The sequence below is a fragment of the Bubalus kerabau genome, chromosome 12 (genome assembly GCF_029407905.1).
Source record: "Bubalus kerabau isolate K-KA32 ecotype Philippines breed swamp buffalo chromosome 12, PCC_UOA_SB_1v2, whole genome shotgun sequence".
NCBI classification, from domain to species: Eukaryota; Metazoa; Chordata; class Mammalia; order Artiodactyla; family Bovidae; genus Bubalus; species Bubalus kerabau.
The window spans coordinates 69,270,950-69,293,648 of record NC_073635.1 but is presented as its reverse complement, the minus strand read 5'-3'; the positions used below and the strand labels follow the sequence as shown (position 1 = coordinate 69,293,648).

Genomic DNA, 22,699 nt, shown 5'->3' with positions numbered 1-22,699 from the left:
AGGTCTTAAGAAAACCACAGAAAGGAACATCCCTGCCCGCCCCCAGCTTCCCCCCCCCACCCCCGCCACCACACACACAACAAACCCACCAGGTCACACAGCTCTGTGAAGCAGGCTTAAGAGCCTATATCTGCTCTATTTTTTTTTTTCTCCTCTATTTTTTTGAGGTTACATGGGGAAAGGCATGCACCATGTCATGAATATTATTATCCCCTGTTAACAGACAAGGAATTACAGCTGTACTTCTCTGACTGTGATGGACCCAGGGGTCACCTGGGGTCTTGCTGAAATGCAGATTCTGAGGCAGTAGGTCTTAGAGGCGGGGCTGAGGATCTTCATTTCTTACAGGCATTCAGGGGATACTGATGTTGCTGACCTAAGATCCTCAGTTGAAGAACAAGGACCTAGAGAAGTGGTTGGCATCCCTGGCTGCACCTTGAAAAACCCTGGAGAGAGTTTCATGTATGGAGACCTGGACCAGCCCCAGAGCAGATGCATCAGCTCCTCTGCAGACAGAGCCCAGACTGCAGTATTTATTCAAGTCTCCCAGTTTTGACGCAGAGTCAAACCTGAGAGTTGCTGGACTAGAGGCTCAGCAGAATGAATTGACTTGCCCAAGGTCACATGGTGGGTTTCCCAAGTGGCGCCACTGGTAAAGAATCTGCCTGCCAATGCAGGAGACATAAGAGACACGGGTTCAATCCCTGGGTCAGAAAGATCCCATGAAGGAGGGCATAGAAACCCACTCCAGTTTTCTTGCCTGGAGAATCCCATGGACAGAGGAACCTGGTGGGTTACAGTCCATGGGGTCACAGAGAGTCGGACACGACTGAAACGACTTAACACAAGGTCACATCGTAGGTGGCCAGGCGTGGGTTTTCAGTGAGGTAAAAATTTTGCCTACCTGATAATATTTGAAAATGATCTTCAAATTGTTACGAGGTTGGAAAACACAGGCAGAGGATGTATAGTTTCCAGGATAACAGCAAAGATGAAGGAGGAGGAGAAGAGGAGAGATGAGACTGAACTTATTCGAACACAATGGTATCAACACGGTTCAAGGGAACACAGATAAATAGGTGTCACAGCACAAGCCTTGGTCCTGGTGTGAAATTCCCTCTCACGGATCCTTCTTTCTTCATGAAAGCAGCACGGCAAAGGAGCCTCTCAGAAGGCACATTTCACGTCAGAAATGTGCAGCATCTTCAGAACCTTTGATGAATCACCACATGATTAAATCTTAGAGGCTGAGTAATTACATTTGACTTCCTTTCTGTCTCTTGGGAGGTTCAAAAAGCCATATTTATGGGAATGGGCAAAATTTCTAACCCAGGTGATTTCTGTCCTGGATAGGATCAAGGTAAGAGAAGAAGGAGCTGGAAAAAAACAAAAACAAAAACAGCTTTGGAGAAGTCATGGGACAACCCAAAAGTTTCTGGGTCTCCTGAATGCCTCCAATCCACCTTGTGAGTGGAATGCTATTTTCATCTGGAAAAAGCCATGGATTTCAACAATATTTACACAATTGTTCAACCACAGTTGTTCAAGATTGGATCTATTTTCTCACCCTCTGCAGATCCTATGGTGAAGACCTTGGCTGTGTAATTTGGGACATCGCCCCTCAAAGAGGAAGTGAAAGGTCAGGGGGAGGAATCAAACATCTCCCAGAGCAAGCAGAGGGCAGCTGCGGAGGGTAACACAAGGTACAGACTCACTCCTGGAGCCTCATCCTTTTAGGCAGAGGATGTGAGAGGCCAGGGCCTGGGAGTCCTGGAAACACCGTGAGCTCATGTGAAAATTTATAACAGTGAACGTGCAGGGAGAACTCAGCATTTTGTCATATGTTTTCAGAGGCTTAAACTCAATTGTGACTTTCTCCATGCCTCTATTCTTTGGGGACATTCTTATGGACATTTAATTTAGTTTCTGTACTCTGTCCCTCCTGGACTCCCTCTTGGACCACAAAGAAATAGGAGCCAAGCTCTAAAGGACATTGGCTGGATGCTCTGAAAAAAGAAAGAAAGGGGAAAAAAAAACCAAAACAATCCTCTGAGGGCTCTGTTTTTTTCAGCCCTACAGAGTTCTTTCTCAGAAGCTCTAAAGCATGATCTAGAATCCACTGGTGGATGCTCAGTGGGGTCCTACGTTCCACACTGACACAGAAGCTCAAGGTCACGGTGCTCTAGAGGACTGTCCTGACCATCCTTCATTTCACAGGTGAGGGGAACTGGGCTGTGCAGGGTCACACAGTGAGGCGATGCAGAGGAGGGGCCATAACCAGGGCTCCCGATTTCCAGGTCAGCAGCCCTCTCTGTCCCAGACATCCCCCTTCGCTGGGCTGGTCTTCAGGAATCTATCTTCTGGTGGGGGCGATCAGGCCCCACATCTTCAGAAATGCCGGTCTAGTGGGCAGAGAGAACCTTTGAGATACTAGTGACAGACCTTTCTCTGTGGGCTTTGTAGTTTATCTCCAGGAAGCATGAAAGATAACCCTCTGTTCTTCTCTCTCCCAACAAAATCAGGGAGGCGGTGTACAGTACGCTCAGATGGAGAAGTCCATTTTAAAGTCCCCAGGGGCATAGTGTGGCCCTACTTCTCACAGTTAGGAAGCCTCTCAGCTCAACTCTGCCCTACAAAGAGGAAGCACTGGAGCTATTGAAGGAAAGGAAGACATACGTGAAATGATTTGCATTTGCACTTTGACTCAATCCCATAAGAAGCAGTCGGTGATCACTCACGGCTTACTTGCTATCACACATTCTGTTAATCAAGTGAAAAAAAAACAAATACCCCACACTCTCTCCCCTCCCCAAGAAAATGACCCCATCGCTTTTGAATCTGTATTTTCAGTCCATGTGATCACCCTGTGTTAGGGCACCAGTGAGAATCTTGAAAAAGGGTCCGGGTCACAGGGCAGCGTCAGTTTAGCGAGGAGACCTTTCTCCCCAGAGCTTGGCATTTTCAGAATGTTGTGTTTTTGTTTTGGCTCTGACTGCAGTAAATTAACCGTGATATGAAAACACCTTTTTTTTTTTTTTGCCCCTTGTGTTGTGGCCTAGAATTCCAGGCTAGAACCGCAGCAGGGAGGGAGCAGTGGGGGGAAGTGTGAATGCAGGGGACAGAGTGGGAGAGAAGGAGAGGAGAGTGTATCTCCGCGAAGAAGAGATGAAAGGGGCCCCCAGCGCCGGGAAGAGTAGAACATCTGAGATACTCGGCAATTAATCATCTCTGTGAGATCCCAACAGTTCCCAGCCCCATCGGCCCAGCGATTTTGCTGACACAGACGGAAAAGGCACCTCCACAAACACAGCTAGTAAAACAGTCTTACAGCTACATAAACAGCCGGCTCCAGCAGAAGGCAGTGGGCCCTACTCTTTAAAATTATGCTTGAAATCCTGCATGTGGAAGGAGAAACCACACGCCTTCCTGTCCACGCCAGGGCATACCGTGAGCCCGGAGATACACTGAGAACCTTTGCTGTCTCGTTCTGATGTGGGTAGAAGCTGAATCGCAAATGTGATTTTGATGAGAAAGTCCCTGGGAAAGTTACTGCCCATGAAATAGGAGTTGGAGCTGAAGGTGGCCCCTCCTTTCCCCACACATTTCTAGCTGGTCTCGGAGGAGGGGAGAAACTCCTCTGATTTCATTGTCTTGACTCACAGGAGCCTAGTTCTGGCCCTTTGGAGAGCATCACAGGGTCTCTTGTTTATTTTTATCCACCTGCTCTGTTCTTCTCTCCCCACCCTTTGAACAGAAAGAGGAAAGCTGGAAGGACTTACATCTGTGTTTTCACTAGAAAATGGCAGCTTTTAAGATAGCATGCCTCCTGCCAGCTGATTTAAGATTGGCTTGGATGACAAGGACAGTCAGAGTAGTTTCATCATTATGACCACTGTGGCCCTGATCACTTCATGCCGGCTGCATGGCTACTGTCAAGGAGACCAGAGGTAAGAAGGGTAAGGGTGTGGTGAAAAGAGAGCCCTTGTGAGCTGTTGGTGGGAATGTAAATTGCTGCAGTCCCTATGGAAAATGGTATGGAGGTTCCTCAAAAAACTAAAAACTGAACTACCATATGATCCAGCAATTTCACTTCTGGGTATATATCCAAAGAAAATGAAAATGGGATATCAAAAAGATATCTGCACTTCCTTGCTTATTACAGCATTATTCACAATAACCAAGATATGTAAACAACCTAAGTATCAATGGATGAATGGATAAAGAAGATACAATATAGATGTATAAGATATGATATACATTGGGTTAGCCAAAAAATTTCATTCGGGTTTTTCTATAACATCTTATGAAAAGCCCAAATGAAATTTTTTGGAAAGGAAACCTGATGTTTCCAAACAAACACCTGATTAGAGTATTTTTCAGCCATTATTTGCTGCAATGTAGATGGATATTGAGGCATTTGAGGTCATTATGCTTAGTGAGATCAGTCAGACAGAGAAAGCATCATCATATTGAATGATATTCTTGCCTGAGAAATCCCAAGGACAGAGGAGCCTGGCAGGCCACAGTCCATGGGGTCGCAAAGAGCTGGACATGACTTGGCAACCGAGTACACACACCTACACTGTGGGATATATATATATATATATATATATATAGACTTAAATATAGAATTGAAAGCACTCAAATTTGTAGAAATAGAGGGTAGAATGGTGGTTAGCAGGACCTGGGGAAATTGGGAAGATGTTGGTCAAAGGGTACAACTGGAAGTAAAAAACAAGATAAAGACATATGCGTACCAGCTAGAGAAGGATGCTGAGGGTGAGGGAGACTGTGTATATGTGAAGTACAGAGTATAAGGAAATTTGTATACTTTCTGCTTATTTTGCTGTGAAGTGAAAACTTGTCTGAAAAAGAGAAAAAAACTATCTTCCTTGTGTCAGTGGATTCAACAAATTCAATTTTATTTTTGTTTGTGATTATAATTTTGTGGACTTTCCTACTCTATTATATATATATATATATATATATATATATATATATATATATTGAAATATGGTGTGTGTGTGTGTGTATACACACCATATTTCAATGCCAAAAATTCCTGATCTTAGTGGAATAAAACAGCAGTAAAAACAGGCTGACAACAACTAGGGTGACATTATTTTAAAAAGTGCATTTCTGGATGTACTACTTGAACTGACGTTGAGAAGCAAAGAAATAGCTTAGTGCTAAGCTGGTGTGATTTCTGCATCTGTTACGTCATCTCCCTGGATTCTGGCAACCCTACTGGTAAAATGAGGGTATTGGACTAGATGGGCTTTAACGTCCTTCCAACTCAAAGGACCCTTGAACGCAGAGCAAACATTTCATGTTAGTTTTCCCTGGCAGTGATGGTGAATCTGCACTTAGGCTCCAAGCTGTCTCACTCCACCCTCTTGTGACCCTCTTGAGAGGATGGTGGGAAAGTTCATGGTGAGGAAGGAGGCCTTAGCCAGCATTTTTAAAAGGATCAAGGCCTCGGGCTCTATTTGCATCTTGCTCCACTTACCTGAACAAACAGTCTTGTTTTTAGACTTGGCGTGAGCCAGCCCAAAGCCAAACACGGCTTTGGTGTTTCTGGATAGATCATAGTCCTGTTTGCGTCACGGTGACTCAAAAGGACTGAGAAATTGCTGACCACAATTCAAGAGAATGCAACAATTTGGACACAGAAGACGAAAGTCTGTAATAAGGATTTTAAACCCAAAGTCAGTAATCCTGGAGGGACTTCATACAACTCCCACAAGCATTTTAAATAACATGCTGAAAGCCTCTCATCATTTTAAATTAATAGAGCCATAGCTGTTACTCCTAATCATTAGTTCAACCAAAAATAATTTACCTGACAATGCTGTTATTGTATAGGAAGAGCTTACAAAATGAATCCTAAATTCCCACGATTGAGAGCCATTGAGAAAATACCAGCAATGGAGTGAAGAGTAAACTTGGGAGGGCAATTGACTGAATGTTCTGGAAACTCTCACCACAGTCACCGTCCAGACTGTATGGCCCTCTGCCCCATCCTCCCACCAACATCCTTTGTTCATCTTGCTTGCGTGAGCCTCCAGGTTTCATCATGGAATTCTACAAAGTTGCTTGAGGCACCAGAAATAGCTCTGTGTGTCAGGCAGGAAAATTCCTTCCCTTCTTTCCTTCTCTCCCTCCCTCCCTTCCTTCACCCCTTCTTCTTTATCACCCCTGAACATAGGATCTTACTAAAGTATTGCGGGCAACAAACAAGAGACAAAATAGCAATCAACCCACTAAAATGTCTGTTCACCTCTTGTTTGACCTTTGATGGCAGCAGAAACATCACAGATACCAAGAGGATTGTAGCATTAGGCCCCTGGGAAACAGAAAACCAGCCCTGGTAGTCTCTTCAAGGAAAACATCAAATAACCATTTCCAGTTGTTTCAAGCATTACAAATGAGGTGTGATCTGTGAAAACCCTTTTTTTATCCATAAATGTGGAGCACTCTTCTTATTTATTGAACCGGGAGGGACTGACTGTTAAGGGGCTCCTGCTTCAGTCTGAAACCACGTTATATTTTGTAAGCCAGGTAGGTAGGGCACTTGGGTGTGTATAAATGGGGATAAAAATAAGAAACCTGGGATCCTGCTCTGGCACCTCGATCACTGGCAAACCTTCACAACTTGATGCCTCTGTTTCTCCTTTTATTTTTAAAAGGAGCAAGGTCAGGATGGGGGAAGAAAAAACACAGCTGCAAGATCCTTGGTCTACTTCTTTTCATTCCCCATAGTCAAATCTACTCTCCAAGCGACAACCATTTTACACATAAATTACTGTCAATGACTTGTCCCTGTGTTCACCTTCAAGTGAATTAAAAAAAAAAAAAAAAGGCTATTTCAGATGCTACCTTTGCATCTGATTCAGCCACCTAATTTGGGTTTTTCACGTTCTCTGCCAGGATTTCTACCTTCCCTAGGCTGAATGTTTTTTTAAAAGCCCTTTGGTGGCAATCTTGGGTGGTGACATTACCCTGCTCTCAGAAATGAGTCATCTGAGCCTGGGCGCATCCTTCCGCCCCCTACTCTGTCATTCTGCTTGGTTATTTTCATCTACTACTTAGTCGCCTGCTTCCCAAACTCTTTTATAGACTTGAATCTCTTATCAGCGTCACCAGTGTTCACCCTTGGAGTTTTCATGGTAGTCTTGCTACGTGTCTTAGAGAGACACTCCCTGAGCTTGCTTATTTGACTAGAATGCAGATGCCGGTGTTAGCATTTCCTCTGTGACTCTTCCTAACAGCTCCCAGCAAAACTTTTCCTAGCCTTCATCTCCTCCAACACTGAGGCTCGAAGCGGAACCAGCCACTTTCTGCAAAGACCAAAGGCTGGGGCAAAGGGGTTTGTCCACCGGCTTTGTGTTAAGGACCAAGTCTCAGTGAAAAATGGAAATCTTTGAAATTCTATATTTTTCTTCTTTGATTAATGATAACAGTCACACCTAACCTATTGATATCACTATTATTACCAATAATACTATTGATAACTAATCTTAGTGCAGACGATGCCTGAGCCAGATTTATGCCCGTTAGCTTTCATTTTCACTTTCATGCATTGGAGAAGGAAATGGCAACCCACTCCAGTGTTCTTGCCTGGAGGATCTCAGGGACGGGGGAGCCTGGTGGGCTGCCGTCTATGGGGTCGCACAGAGTTGGACACGACTGAAGCGACTTAGTAGCAGCAGCAGCTATCATCAACACTTAAACAGAATAACACAAGTACTGGTTTTTTTGTTTGTTTGTTTGTTTGTTTTCTATTCCATTTGACAGATCAGAACGTGGCACAACAAGGTCGGGTGATCGGCTCAGGCTCACACAGAAATGTGAGCTCTGCTTGGGTGCCTCCTGGCTTCGGCATCTGTGTTATACCATGTGGAAAGAAACACGGCCTGTGCCTAGTGGAGTGGGGAATGCCTCCCAGAGCGATTGGGAGGGACAAAAGGAGTGAAGGAGTCCATGCATCACTAAACCGTGAGGGGCTGGCTTCATTCTCAGTCCGCAGTCCTCGTCTGCGTGACGTGGATGCAGGTTTCATGACACCGAACACTCCTTGCTCGCTCTGCCTGTGTCTGCCCCCAGTTGGCCTGAGGCAGTGAAAGAGCGAATGAAACACTGTTACATCCCAGGTAGGCCTGTCCAGCAGGTGTCCATCAAGCAGTTCGCAGGCATTAGCACTGGCCCACAAGGTGCAGAATGTGGACCTGGGTAGAATTCAGAGCTTCTGTAGAAGAGCCTCCCATCTAAAGAGCTGAATGTACCCTGGTTCTGCAATCCACAGCAGAACTGCCATGGGGTGGACTAGTGCCGCTGCAAACTAGGTGAAAACAGGAACCCAGAAAAACAAGCCACAAAGACTTTCAATAAAATAGAATATAAGATATGTAAGGAAATGAAGCACCATGTGCAAAAGCCAGCTGAAATACCAGATGAGACAAGCAAACACTTCAGATATCTGAAGTATCAGATGCAAAGTGTAGAATTAGTATGTTCAAAGATAAAAAAGTAGGGTTTAAAAAAGTGAATAAAGAGTAAGAAACTACTGAACATCGGACTAAGCATATAAAAAGAACTAAATACTACAAATGAAACATATAATCATTAAAATTGAAACTCAGTGGATGTTTTTAATGGGAGATTATTTACAACAGAAGGGAGAGATAATAACCTGAGAGGTGGCGCAAAAAAATTTTTTCTGAATGTAGAAAGAGACAAAGACAGGTTAGGAGACATGGCGGACAGGGAGAACATCTGACTTGTCTAATTGGTTATAGAATAAGAGCAGAGAAAGAGGGAAGGAGGTTGAGACAATGTTGAAGAGATAAAGGCTTAGAGTTTTCTAGATAATGAAAGAGCTCTTAGGAGATTTAGAAAGTCAAGCAAATCCTAAGTGGGGGGAAAAATCTATATCTAGACATAATACAATAAAATTACAGAACAACAAAGTAGATCTTAAAAGCAGCTCGAGAGACAATGCTGCTGCTGCTGCTGCTAAGTCGCTTCAGTCGTGTCCGACTCTGTGCAACCCCACAGACGGCAGCCCACCAGGCTCCCCTGTCCCTGGGATTCCCCAGGCAAGAACACTGGAGTGGGTTGCCATTTCCTTCTCCAATGCATGAAAGTGAAAACTGAAAGTGAAGGCGCTCAGTCGTGTCTGACTCTTCGCGACCCCATGGACTGCAATCTACAAGGCTCCTTCATCCATGGGAGTTTCCAGGCAAGAGTACTGGAGTGGGGTGCCATTGCCTTCTCCAGACTACTTACAGGAGAAGGACTGAGATGAGCTTCTCAACAGCAGTGATGGAAACCAGGAAACAGTCAAATATAAGCAACAGTGTACTCAGAGAAACGGAGGCTCCCGTCAAGGATGACGTATGGAACATAAATGTCTCTCAGGAATGAGGGAAGACAAAGATGTTTTCAAATGAAACCCTCAGTAAAGTAAATCCTATAGTATGTATTCCTGACCTAGGAAAGTGATTCCTGATGGACAGTTTGATGCAAGAAGGAATGATAACCAAAGAAAGCTGTAGGGAGTGGTTCTATACAAAATTCCATCATCTAAAACCTTGTAAGATTAGAAACATTACAAGATAGAACTAAATAATCCAATAATAACAGCATATAATTTGAGAGGAAATGATCAAAATTGAGATGTTTTGAGGTCCTTGTGTTGTTCCAGAGAAGGGTGAAGATATTCAATGATTAATTAAACTCAGATTTTGTTACATCTAGACACATGCTAAAATTTTAAGAGCAACTATTAAAAGACTAAAATAAATAAAGTAGATTCTAAACATCAGAAGAAAAAAGTGGAATGAGAAAAATATTCTCAATCAATCTATAAGAAAGAAGCAAAAATAAGACTGGAATGGAAGAGACAAATAGAAATGACAAAATGAGATGGAAAAAATAAACTTAACTATCTTAGATTTTCTAGTACATTTAAATGAACTAAATGCACCAATTAAAGTACAAATATTGTGGGTCTTGATTTAAATATAAATCCAGCCATGTGATGTTTACAAGAAGTATAACTAAAACACAAAGTTTCAGAAAGGTTGACAGTGAAGATGTGAAATGAGATATGTCAGTCAAATATTAGCAAAAGTCTGGTGTAACTATATTAAAGAAATAGATATTAAGGCAAACTACAACTAATACTACTAGAGACAAGGGATTCCTATATAATGACAAGGTCAAGGTACATAGAAGATAAAACTGTAACTATAAGCATAGACTCAAAATATATGAGATAAAAATAGAACAACATGGAGAAACAGATCAATCCTCCTGCACAGTGAAGTAGCTCTCCTCGCAAGTGGTGGAACAAAACTACCCTCCCCCCCAAAAAAATCAGTCAAAATATATAAGATTTGAAGGCTATTCTGACAAGGGTCATCTTATCCCATCTTTTCCCTGCTACTCCTCCAGGAGGCAGGGAGCTATGACACTTTTCTGTGGTAGGCTAAGTTTAGGAAAGGACACGATGAGAGGGAATGAGGGAACACTGGAAATTGGTGGTCACATCTGGCTCACCACTGGGTGTCGCTGAATTTTACTAAGTGGTGATGAATCACCTTAAAATACTAGGAATAAAACTACCATATGACCCAGCAGTCCCACTCCTAGGCATATACTCCGAGGAAACCAAAACTGAAAAAGACACATGTACCCCAGTGTTTACTGCAGCGCTATTTACAATAGTTAGAACATGGAAGCAACCTAGATGTCCACTGACAGATGAATGAGTAAAGAAGTTGTGGTACATATATACAATGGAATATTACTCAGCCCTAAAAAGGAATGTATTTGAGTCCATTCCAAAGAAGTGGATGAACCTACAGCCTATTATACAGAGTGAAATAAGTCAGAAAGAGAAAAGCAAATATCATACATTAACACATACCTCCTGGAGAAGGCAATGGCACCCCACTCCAGTACGATTGCCTGGAAAATCCCATGGACAGAGGAGCCTGGTAGGCTACAGTCCATGGGGTTGCCAAGAGTCGGACACAACTGAGTGACTACACTTTCTTTCTAACACATACCTATGGAATCTAGAAAGATGGTACTGATGAACATACTTGCAGGGCAGTAATGGAGATGCAGACATAGAGGACAGACTTATGGACACAGGTGGTGGGGAAGGAAAGGGTGGGACGGATGGAGAGAGTAGCATGGAAACATATACACTACCATACGTAAAATAGATAACCAATGGGAATTTGCTGTATGACTCAGGGAACCCAAACCAGGGCTCTGTAACAATCTAGAGGGGTGGGAAGGGGTGGGAGGTAGGAGGGAGGTTCAAGAGGGAGGGGACATATGTATACTTATGGCTGATTCATATTGATGTATGGCAGAAGCCAACACAATATTGTAAAGCAATTATCCTTCAATTAAAAATAAATAAATATTTAAAAAACTAGTCATGAATCATAGAAGTTTATATAAAAGTATCATGCTTCAGCTACAATTTGATAAATTAACTATAGCAAATCTCTGGGTTTTTCACTTACACAAGGAGTATACTGTAATTAACAAAATAAACACACACATACAGTCCGTCCTTGTCATATCAGAGTTATGCAAATTAATGTCTTCAAAGCATATCACAAAAAAATGGGGGAGGGATAAATTAGGAGATTGGGATTGACTTATACACATTGTTGTTATTGTTCAGGCCCTAAGTCGTGTCTGACTCTTTTGCAACCCCATGGACTATAGCCTGCTAGGCTCTTCTGTCCATGGAACTTTCCAGGCAAGAATACTGGAGTGGGTTGACACTTCTCTTCCAGAGGACCTTCCTGGATCAGTGGTCCAACCTGCATCTCCTACATTTGCAGGTGGACTCTTCACCCCTGAGCCACCTGGGAATACACATTACAATATATAAAATAGATAACTAATAAGGAACTACAGTATAGTACAGGGAACTAGTCTCAATGCTCTGTAGTGGCCGACATGGGAAAAGAATCTGAAAGAGTAGTTATATACGTGTATGTATAACTGATTCACTTTGCTTTACAGCAGAAACTAACACAACATTCCAAATAAACTATATTTCAAAAAAAAGTAAATTAAAAAATCTCCCTAAGGACTCATTTAATTTCTAACTCTCCAAAGTCAGAGAGAAAGAATTCTTTAAATGAAACTACTGTAAAGATATCGTACTTTATTTATTTTTCAAGAGAGGATAAAGGTTGACAAGACAAGATGGAGTTTCTTTCACTTGCGCCCTCACTATTAAAATCCTAATGAAATATTTCTTGTTCCTTGAAGACTGCTGTATAAAGAAGATTTGATTTTTCTGAGTAACTGGAGACATTTTCACGAGGACATGTCTCACACTAAAGATAGCCCCTGGGTTTTTGGCTTTTATGTGAGGAGATCAATTAAGGCAGCTCACTACCTTTCTGTTTTCTTCCCATAGCTGGTCTAGCTGCTTTGTATTTACCCCTTTTCTCTAGCACTCAAGGAGGCGCAAAGACCAAGCAAAGGAAAAGCTCAGCTTTTTCAAGTGCCCAGATGAGTGTTCTTCATTGAAATGAATTCAGTCTGCTTTGTGGAGTTATCTTAGGTTCAAATCCCTTAGAATAAAACTTACAAAGTCATTGTTTTCCTGCTTCATTACCCATAAATAATTTATGAATTTATATTGTAATTTTTCTTCCAGCTAAATCAGAGCTCTACGATTTTGCAAATAATTCCACTCGGAAGCTAATGACACACACATTCCTGAGATTTTCATTTCAAGTTTACCATCGCTGTCAGCCTGTGCAATTTGCCTGATTAACCTGCGAAAAGTATTCTCCTTCATGAATGCTGTTCAGAAATAAACAGCTATTGTAAAAGGAGACAAGGGCAGGTTCTGGAACTCAAATTCTTGGTGATCTTAAATGATGATGTATGAAAGGGAGAAAAAGGGAGAACAATTTGATTTGCTCCAACTAGGTTGACCCAGAAAGGAGAAGAGCAGAAAAATTGCTTCGCCTAAGCAAACGTGACATCAAGTCAGACAAGAGCAGCACTCACAGTATCCAGTATCCAAGGCTCATTTAAAAAATATGCAGTCTGGATCTGAAAGACATTTAAATGCCGGCAATAAAAAAATCTTCGCTCATTCTGTTTTCCTATTGCTCCTTTTCTCCTACTCATTGGCAACAGCTTCTTCATCCTCCTTTGAGACACTGACTTGGTTGGATACTGGGGTGGGACTCCCATTCAACTCAGTCTGGTTGAATGATGGTTGAATTTGAAGTTCAGGTAGGAGAAACAGCCATCCAATGCTAAAAATCAATCAGACTTAGAAAGGGAAGCTAGCTTTCCAGGGCAAGGCAGACACTCCCTTTGTAACAAGGACTTAGAATTCTCCTCCATTTCTAAAACTTTAACATGCACTCCTGACCAGTACATAGTCTGATATAGGTTAAAGCTAAGTCTGTCTGCCATCCCTCAAAGTGCTGTGAGCTCTTTGATTATGTTCTAGTCACTTATACTTGGCTCGTATTACAGTACAATAAACAGCTGTTGAATGAGTGATGAGTTTTTCTCTTTTTTTCATGTAAGATCTGTCTCAGAGTTGAAAAGAGTAATGAATCGATTCTTATCAATTTAAAAATCTTGCCTTGGGATTTCCCTGGAGGTCCAGTGGTTAAGACTCCATGCTCTCAATGCAGAGGGTGCAGTTTTGATCCCTGGTTGTGGAACTAAGATCCCATATACCTTGTGGAGTGGCAAAAAAAAATAAAATAAATTTTAACAAATGATAGAAGCAGAAGAGATACTAGATCCTTTAACAGTTTTAAATCATGATCCTTGGAGAACCTGGGTTCTGTGCAGCTGCCTCAAGGAGACTTATAAAGGCTGGAAGGTGTTGAAAAGAGTGGTCAACTGGGCCATTTTAGCTCTAGTTTAAATTCAAAACAAAAACTTCATTAAAAAAAAATCTTGCCTTGGTCATCTGTGTTTGAGGTTGACAATGTTTCTGTTTACAAATGTGTCCATTTTCAGTCTGTGTGCAACACAGAGGGACAAATGTTCCCGCCTTCTGGATAGCAGGCTCAGTCACGTGACCTGCTTTGGTCACATGACCAGATGGAAACACTGTGCTGTGGCCCTTCCATGGAGGTTGTGTTGACAGCCCCCTTGCCATGCTCTCTCTTTCCCTGCCTCTGCAACAGGCGATGTGCTCAGTCGCTCAGGCACGTCCAACTCTTTGCGACCCCATGAACTGTAGCCCGCCAGGTTCCTCTGTCCATGGGATTTTCCAGGCAAGGATACTGAAGTGGGCTGCCATTTCTTACTCCAGGAGGGTAACAGGCGAAGCTCCAGGTAATGGTTGCTCTGTCACCCTGCGTCCTGGAGTGAGAGTGCCGACCATGTGCGGCTGACCTGCAGTCAAGTCAACTGTGGGCATTTGGTACCAACAAGAAATAAACGTGTTTTTGTGAGTCATTCTGGGGGTTGTTTGTTGTTGCTTCAGGACCTGGCTTGGCCCATCCAGATCAATACAGTATTGGAAAAGCTTCTAAAGATATTACACAAACCCAACTTCCAAAAAATTATTTGCTAGCCAGCAATATAAGTGGTGCTGCTACAGCTGCTGGTTCATTCATTTATTGTCAGCCTGTCTTTTTTTTTTCCTAATAGCTTGGTCAGTCTTTTAGATGCAAGAAAATACCCATGAAGTCAGAGCCTTTGACGATAATGACCATGAATGAACTTAAGTAATAAAATTATTGTGTATTGCAGATATGTTTCTACCTTTAGCATTTACGAAGAGAAGTCAATTTTCACTCAAACGGGTTTCTTTTCATCTGGTTTTCTCTACAATGTTTATGCCTGAGGTTTACTGCTGGCAGTAAAGAGTGTCCAAGTATGTTATGGGAATAGCCAAATTCCCAGTGCTTTAAAATGTATTCCATAGGCCCCAGAGTCAGTTAAAAGATGATTGATTATACAGCAAATACATCAAAACTGGTATTTATGGAAAAAATCCCATTTCTTCAGCTCTATCTCTCATAAGCCTGAACATCACATCTGGGAGTCATGGCACAAATATCTCAGACAGCTATGAGAAAAATGACTGCAGCCTTTCCATAAGCTGCTCAATAATTTAATGAAAGAGCTATGTCCACTGATCTCGCTCATGAACACATATTTTACATAGTATGGTTTGGGCAGTTTAGCATGACTTGTCTGTTCAGGTTTTCATCATCAAGTCACTGAAAACACCTATTACATAGATGCTGCTGCTGCTGCTAAGTCGCTTCAGTCGTGTCCGACTCTATGCGACCCCATAGACGGCAGTCTACCAGGCTTTCCCATCCCTGGGATTCTCCAGGCAAGAACACTGGAGTGGGTTGCCATTTCCTTCTCCAATGCATGAAAGTGAAAAGTGAAAGTGAAGTCACTCGGTCGTGTCCGACACTCAGCGAACCCATGGACTGCAGCCTACCTGGGTCCTTCATCCATGGGATTTTCCAGGCAAGAGTACTGGAGTGGGGTGCCATTGCCTTCTCCTATTACACAAATGAATAAAGCACAAGGAAATGAGTGTGCAGATATGAACTTTTTCATCCCATCAGTTCAGAACTGACATTTTTGTTTAATTTGTTTAAAATACAGGGCGAAGACTTCTGGCTTCAGAAAAGAAGACAAGCTATCAGATATGGCCTAGATCAAACATGTTACATTTTGACTTGTTTTGCACATTGATTTTCAATGTGCATATATGGTCAATGATGATTCATTTGTTCACACTCTTGTTGTTTAGTTGCCAAGTTGTGTCCAACCCTTTGCAACCCCATGGACTATAGCCTGCCAGGTTCCCCTGTCCATGGGATTTTCCAGGCAAGAATGCTGGAGTGGGTTGCCATTTCCTTCTCCACGGGATCTTCCTGACCCAGGGATCAAACCCATGTCTCCTCCTTGGCAGCTGGATTCTTTACCACTGAGCCACCTGGGAAGCCCTATTTGTTAACATGACTTCCACATATTCTTTATTGGTGTAGTCTATCTCAGATTACAAAATCAAATTCCTACTTCCTCTAGGCTAAGGTTTTATGACGCTCTGAATTAGATACGTTTCCCTTGAGGAAACCTGGTGTGTCTAACTGGTTTGATAAACAATGTTATTTTGTAAATAGTCACTCCTGCCTTTTTGATGATGCTGGCACTAACAACATGTGATGATGGAGACTGTATATGCTAGTTAGTTTTACTAAGTGCTACCCCACAGAGGAGAACTCAGTAAATACATGATTGATTGATTGATACCCATAGAATGCATCATTTTGGGTTTAGCTGAAGTCAGGCATTCTGAAAGAAAACTTCATGTCTGAAGGGAAAAATAAGCGTATCAACATACCATAAAATAGACATAAAATCTGTATAGCCATATTTGGGGTCTGAAAGTGTAACATTTCATTTTTATGACACAGAGGTCAGCAAAGCTCTTGCTTAAATGTTTCTGAGGACAAAGGAGAGTTTAAAAACAGAGCTGAAAGTGGTTTTGTTGGTAAAATTACCTTCCAAATGATTTCAGACCATTTGTACCTAAAGCAAGCTGTGCAAAAGTTTTCCCCCTTTAAAACGTGTGGCCTGACTTCATTGCTGGAATCCTCATGAGCCTCTGTATGCGTCTTGAAGCAGAATGGGCTTCGGTATCTCTCAGAGACTAACGTAGCCAGCGGAGTGGACGTTTCTCCCCACGGCATACAGCCTGATGCAATTAAACACAGCCTTGGCTGAGCTGAGAGAAAGGTCTCTGCTTCTCCTATTTTCACTGTTCTTCCACATTCCTGAAAGAAGAGGTTCCCAAGGATGTAAAAACAGTCCACTGTCCATTGGGTGTGAGCTGAAAATTCCACAGAAGGGGCAGGCATTCCATCCAGGTTTCCAACAGTGCATATCATTGAATCAGATGTGTGCTTCCTCCAAGCCCATGGAAGATGCTGAATATCCCAGAGATAAACCATCATTTTACGTGTGCATCTGATGACATTCTCCACTTGGACTTCATCAACCACAAGCCTCTAAATGGAACAAAGACTGTATTGGGAGGCCTCCCCGACCACGACATGCTGCTGGTGTTGCCCAGAGAAGGGCAGACATGAAGACCGAATAAACTGGGTGGCTTGGCTTTAATGTTTTGTATTTTCTCCCTGCTTTGAAAGCTCGCTGTATTTTGCTGCTATGACTGCCAAGGGTTCATTGAAAAGGAAACTAGGGTGTCTCAGTGGGGGGTTTGCAGCCAACAGATACAGCAAGTTCAGGCAGGACTGAGCAGTTCACAGTCTGAACGGAGTTGAGCAGTAGCTGTTTGTTTGCTGGGGTGAATGGGGCATAATTTATTCAGCTGCAGCAGAGACTGAAAGCCAATCTGGCCTTGACCCATTTATCTTTAGAAAACTAATTAAACTGCAGAATCTGGTTTACTGTTGTTACTGAGGTTTTAGCTGCTCCTGTTTGGGCCAAGCAAAGACTGAGGGTGTGTGCGTATGTCTCCGCGTGTGTCTGTGTCTCGTTGCCGAGGTGGAAGATGGAAAATATCAGTTTCACCTAAAGACAGTGGCTGAGGCTCTAGATAATAAAGCAGTTTCTTAAACACAGCCTGACATCCTTTTGAAATGCAAAAGAGTGGATTAGCCGGATGCAGAATCCTTTGAGGTGACAATGAAATGGCATGGCAATTTAAAATGAACAACAGACAGTTTCCCTCATCCTTACAACCAAGACTTCCTAAATCACACCAAAACGGTCCCAAAGAGGCATGGAAGAACATTTTTATGACTAGCATTTTATTCCAAAACTGGGATTAACCATCAGGCAGGAAACAGCAGCCAGAATGTGAATTGCTTTGTCCATTTTGCTTCCAAACCATAAGAAAAGTGTTTGGGTTCCCAGGACTTGGTGATATTTGCTAAGTACTTAAATTTATACCTATTAATATTAACACCCGAGGCAATCTCATACATTTCAGGAACTGCACTGTGTTTTTGGAAGAAACATATCCAATAATAGACATCTGATTTTGGGGAGCCTAGCTAAAGAGGATTATAGGAGACAAGCAGAGAAGTCCAGCACAGCTGGGGAATGGGTGGAGATGATATTATGAATTACCTTCTTTCCAATATATTTAAGGACATTATTCTTCTTGGGGGAAACCATGAGGGTCATGAGAACCATCAGATAAGGAGGTTGGACTAGGTCAACTGCCAGACAATCTGGAGATACCAAGAGAATGCTGCTGAGGCTTGGTTGGCACACTCTGTCAACTGGAGCCAGCTGAGTTTTATCAAGTGGACCAAAGTGATAGAACCCTGACTTATTCCACCACTGATGCTTCTCCCACTTTCCATTTAGCACCAGGAGACCTTACGCTATCTGTCTTTCCTGTTCCTTCCTCAAAATCTTCCCTTCCAGAGTACTCCTGGGGGGGGGGGGGTACTTTCCTTCAGATTTACCTTTAAACTTTCAGATTTACCTCTAACCTTTTTTCCCTTATCCAAACTGCCCTGGGCTCCAAGACCTGGAATGATGAATAGGGATACTACTCAGAGGACATTTTCTTTTAAACACATGAATTTGAAAGGAGGAAATTTAGACACAGTGTTGCCACTGCCTGAATTGAGGGTCAGGCAGGTGTGTAGCATCATGACATAGGTGTATTGCATGAATAAATGAGTTCATCAGGTGAGAGGCATCTTCTCGTACAGGTCCATAATGCTAATGAGGGCTCAGGTCTTTCTGAAATGGTAGGACCAGCATGGAGTGGTATTATGAAAACCACTGGATCATATAACTGTTTGATTATTATGATTAATACGGAAAGTCAGGTAGGATAACCTGGGTGTGCCTGTCCGCATCTCCAATACAAATTGCTCTGTCACAAAATACCCATTGGTCTCTCCCTAAATGCACTAAAACACATCAGTAAATTTGAGTAGGAGAAAAAAATAAACAAGCTGTATCATAAATATTCCTTACCCCCCTAAATTCTCTATGTTCCCAGCTAATGGAAAAATTAGCTCCTTATGCATGAGAGTTGATATTGGTTTGTTGTTATTATTAGGGAGGTAATTATTTGCTCAGCACAAGAAGAAAAAAGCCAATATATTCTATCAGGGAAGAGAGAGTTTTTCAGGCAGGCTACACATACTCTGAATGTAGGGACAGAATTTAAATCAGCCACCAAATGAGCTAGTCTTCCACAAAGCTGAGACTGAAAACCTTGCCATTGCGAAAGAATACCAAAAATGTTGTTAACCATAAATACCAAGTTGAAAGGACATTCCTAAACCCACTGGTCACATACAGTGTTCAATGTTCGCTCTCTGGACAATTTGGAAAGAGGAAGTGGAGGTGGGATTTCTCAGAAGCTTCCTGGAATGACCCTACAGAGACAAATGGGGGTGAGAAGAAGAATAAGAAGACCAAAGCTTACACTATGTTGCATTGTCCTCCACACAATCCTCTGGGAAGCAAGAGGAAAACAAATTCAAAGGAAAAAGAAAGAAAGATTATTCTATACATAATAGTACAGCACAGGTATAACGTTTAGCTTTGCAGATTGGCATTCCACCCACCACCGCTCCCAATTCCCTCAGAATGACAAGTAGAATATTTGAGAACCTGCACACATGGCATGATGTTGAATACTTACTGGAGACCCATTGGTCTAACTCATTGCCAACTTGATTGAATTAAACTTCCAAGTCCAGTTTTTTTTTTTTTAAATCTACTTGAATAAAACGTATTCCTCTAAGACACACACTTTACTGTATTATTGGTTTTGCTCTAACAAATCAGCTGGAGTAAAATAACTGACATTTTCTGCCCAAGCGTGTCCAGGGGTTGTATAGCACATTGTGCAATAATATTCTGAGCTGTACAACTAACCATCCTTAACAGAGGATGACCTGAAACACCATGCTATGGGCAGATCTTAAAAATTGAGCTGATTTATTTTTACATTCTGTACTTTCAGTGACGGTTGAGTGAAATTTTCTTTAAAGAAATAATTATTTTATGTTAAATAATTAAGAGAATTCACAGGATGTAAATTTAAGAAAAAAAGAAAGAGAATCAGTCTCTTCCTGATTTCAAATAAACACCCCTGGTCTGTTTAATTGAAAATCCGTTAACAGTGGGCTGGGACAGAAGGACTACTAGAGTGAGTGTGGGCGATAGGGAAGAGACACATGATAACGGGACCAGTTTGTTGATCAGATTAGTTGATGGCATTTTTATCTTGAACAAACCATAGCAGGAAGGACTGTAGTATTTTCTGATGAGTCAGCTTTCCATCAGCAGTGGAATTTATATAAGGATATTCATTCAGTATGGGATGATAAAAATTACTTTACAATAGCATGTCTGAAAGCTATACCTAAACATTTTTTTTTTTTGCCAGTATAAATTTGGAGGAACATATGGAGTGTTTTCTAATGATATAAAAGAATTGACTGCTTTATAAAAGTAAGAAGAGACTAAATGATGCTACTGATCTATTTTAAAGAGAGAGTTTTGTTTTCAATTCTTTTATATAAGGTTTAGCAGCAGTTTGCCTAGTTGGGGCTTAGGAGATTTACTTCTAAAAACAATCCCCATAACTACCACTTCACATAAAAAATAGCTTTATAATAGCTGGTATACGAACATTTACCAATGGAACCCAAAGTTAATGCCACAGGTACTAATTTTAAATTGTAGTAAGAAGCGATTCTCCAACAGTTTTACAGTTAAGTCATTTTCACTTTGGCAAAAGGGGCGGGGTGATTGGGATGGTCTTTGAGATGTTGTCCTTTTGAAGCATGTGCTCTGCTGAAACACTGAGAGAAATTAAAGGAAGTCTTTTCCAATTACCCTTCTTTTTGGGGACACATGCTTCTTATAAATATCCAGGAAACATCGTTGCAGGAGAAAATTAAAACAGGAGTAGGTAACATGAGATTTGTTCATAAACATTCCAAATAGGCAGTGATATATGTCAGACCCAGCAGGACCCTTCACCTACACATGCATCTTGAAGATGATTTTATCTGACTCATGCCCAGCACTGTCTGGCCAAGGGAACCGCTCCAACCTTTCCGCTATTCAGAGCTTTGTTGAACCCACAAAAGAAAGAAAGCTTTGGAGGAAACAATGGCTGCAAATGGAGATTCTGATGTTAGCTTTGGAGCTAGCTTGTGTTTCTCAAGAATAACCTTGTCTAGCTCCTGTTGACATGGAAGCAGTCCCTTGGCCTTAGGGGTGGAAAAGTAGCTCCAGGTTGGTTTATAACTGGCTGTGAACTACAAATTGCTGATTCTTACAATCTGGGAAGGAATCAGAATTTAATTGAATAAGAAATTAATAAAACTGTCATTCTCCCTTATAGAGCCTGGAGCTACACCTCTGATGAAGTAAGTACTACATGCCACTGGAGAGTATTTTAGAATAAAATTGGCTTATTGATTTGAATTCATATACACTGACTCTGGTCCTTATGTACTTTGAGTTTAAAAGTGAAAGTGTCAGTCGCTCAGTCGTGTCCGACTCGTTGCGAGCCCATGAACTGCTCTGTCCATGGAATTCTTCAGGCCAGAATACTGGAGTGGGTAGCCGTTCCCTTCTCCAGGGGAGTATCTCTTGAGTTTAGTCTTTGTTTTTCCCTCATGATATGATTAACCATTACTAATTCTTTTAAAAAATGATTAAATATACTTTAGGGGTGCATAAAATAGAAGATCCTAAATCAGTTTGCTATTTTCCAGGACTTCTCAAGACTCTTATATTTGGGGCATTTTGGGGATGACCAGTGAAGTTCCTTTTTAAAAGAATAGGTTCAAATTCCAATTTTCATATCTACTAGATTTTAGACATCGTATGAAATTCTCAAAGTGTTGATGTTTTATTCAAGCTGTACGAAATTGTATAAATACTGTTGCCTTGGGGAAAGTATTTTTCTCGCTCTACTTACTCTGTTTGAATGTGTTTGTGTGTGTGTGTGTGTGTGTATCTTTCCTGGGAGGAGAGAAGACTGTGCTTCTGTTTCAAAGGCAAAAAAATTAATTAGTAGTCATAGATGTCATTATATTGTTCAAAATCAATGCAGTTTTAACTAAGTGGATAATGCACTCCATTTGTTTTCCAATTTTATTTTCCTGTGGTAAGAACATTTAACCTGAGATCTAGCCTCTTAACCAATACAGTACTGTTATCTCTAGCACGATGGTTGTACCGCAGATCTCCAAAACCTACTAATCTTGCATTGTGCCTAGTTCTGAAGGTACAGTTTATAAAAATTCTGAAAAGCCTGAATTGTTTCAATAATTATGCAGAGCCAACTGAAATAGGAAAGGAAAAACAGAAGGAAAGAGAGACAGGGGGAAGTCAAGCCCATACTCATAAACTATGTTTTGGTTAAAAGGATCTCAGCATATAAAGGAATTTTTAAAATGAGTATGCAAACAATGGAATCTAATGAAACCATCGTTTGTTGAAAAGAAAAAAATGTGACTAATTTTAAACTTTTCCTGAAACTGTGAATGGACAATAGATATAACTAAGGTAAAGTACAAAGGTGAAGCAATTACCCAGATTATCCCTTTTGCAAAACCTACACTGAAGAGGGAGTTTTACTTGCTAATAAACAGTAATAAATTTGTAACATAATTTAGTGGTT

At 41.6% G+C, this 22,699-nt stretch overlaps 1 protein-coding gene and 1 long non-coding RNA gene across 2 annotated transcripts in view; one reads left to right on the top strand and one right to left on the bottom strand.

The window, feature by feature from the left end:
* GPC6 (glypican 6) overlaps positions 1-22,699 on the bottom strand; it is a 1,245,321-nt gene that overhangs the window by 75,029 nt on the left and 1,147,593 nt on the right. The gene's annotated exons all lie outside the window — the stretch shown is intronic.
* Positions 1,948-13,627, top strand: LOC129624627 (uncharacterized). The gene is made up of 3 exons (XR_008701078.1): positions 1,948-2,217; positions 3,755-3,947; positions 12,704-13,627. It is a non-coding gene; the product is annotated as an uncharacterized LOC129624627 (long non-coding RNA).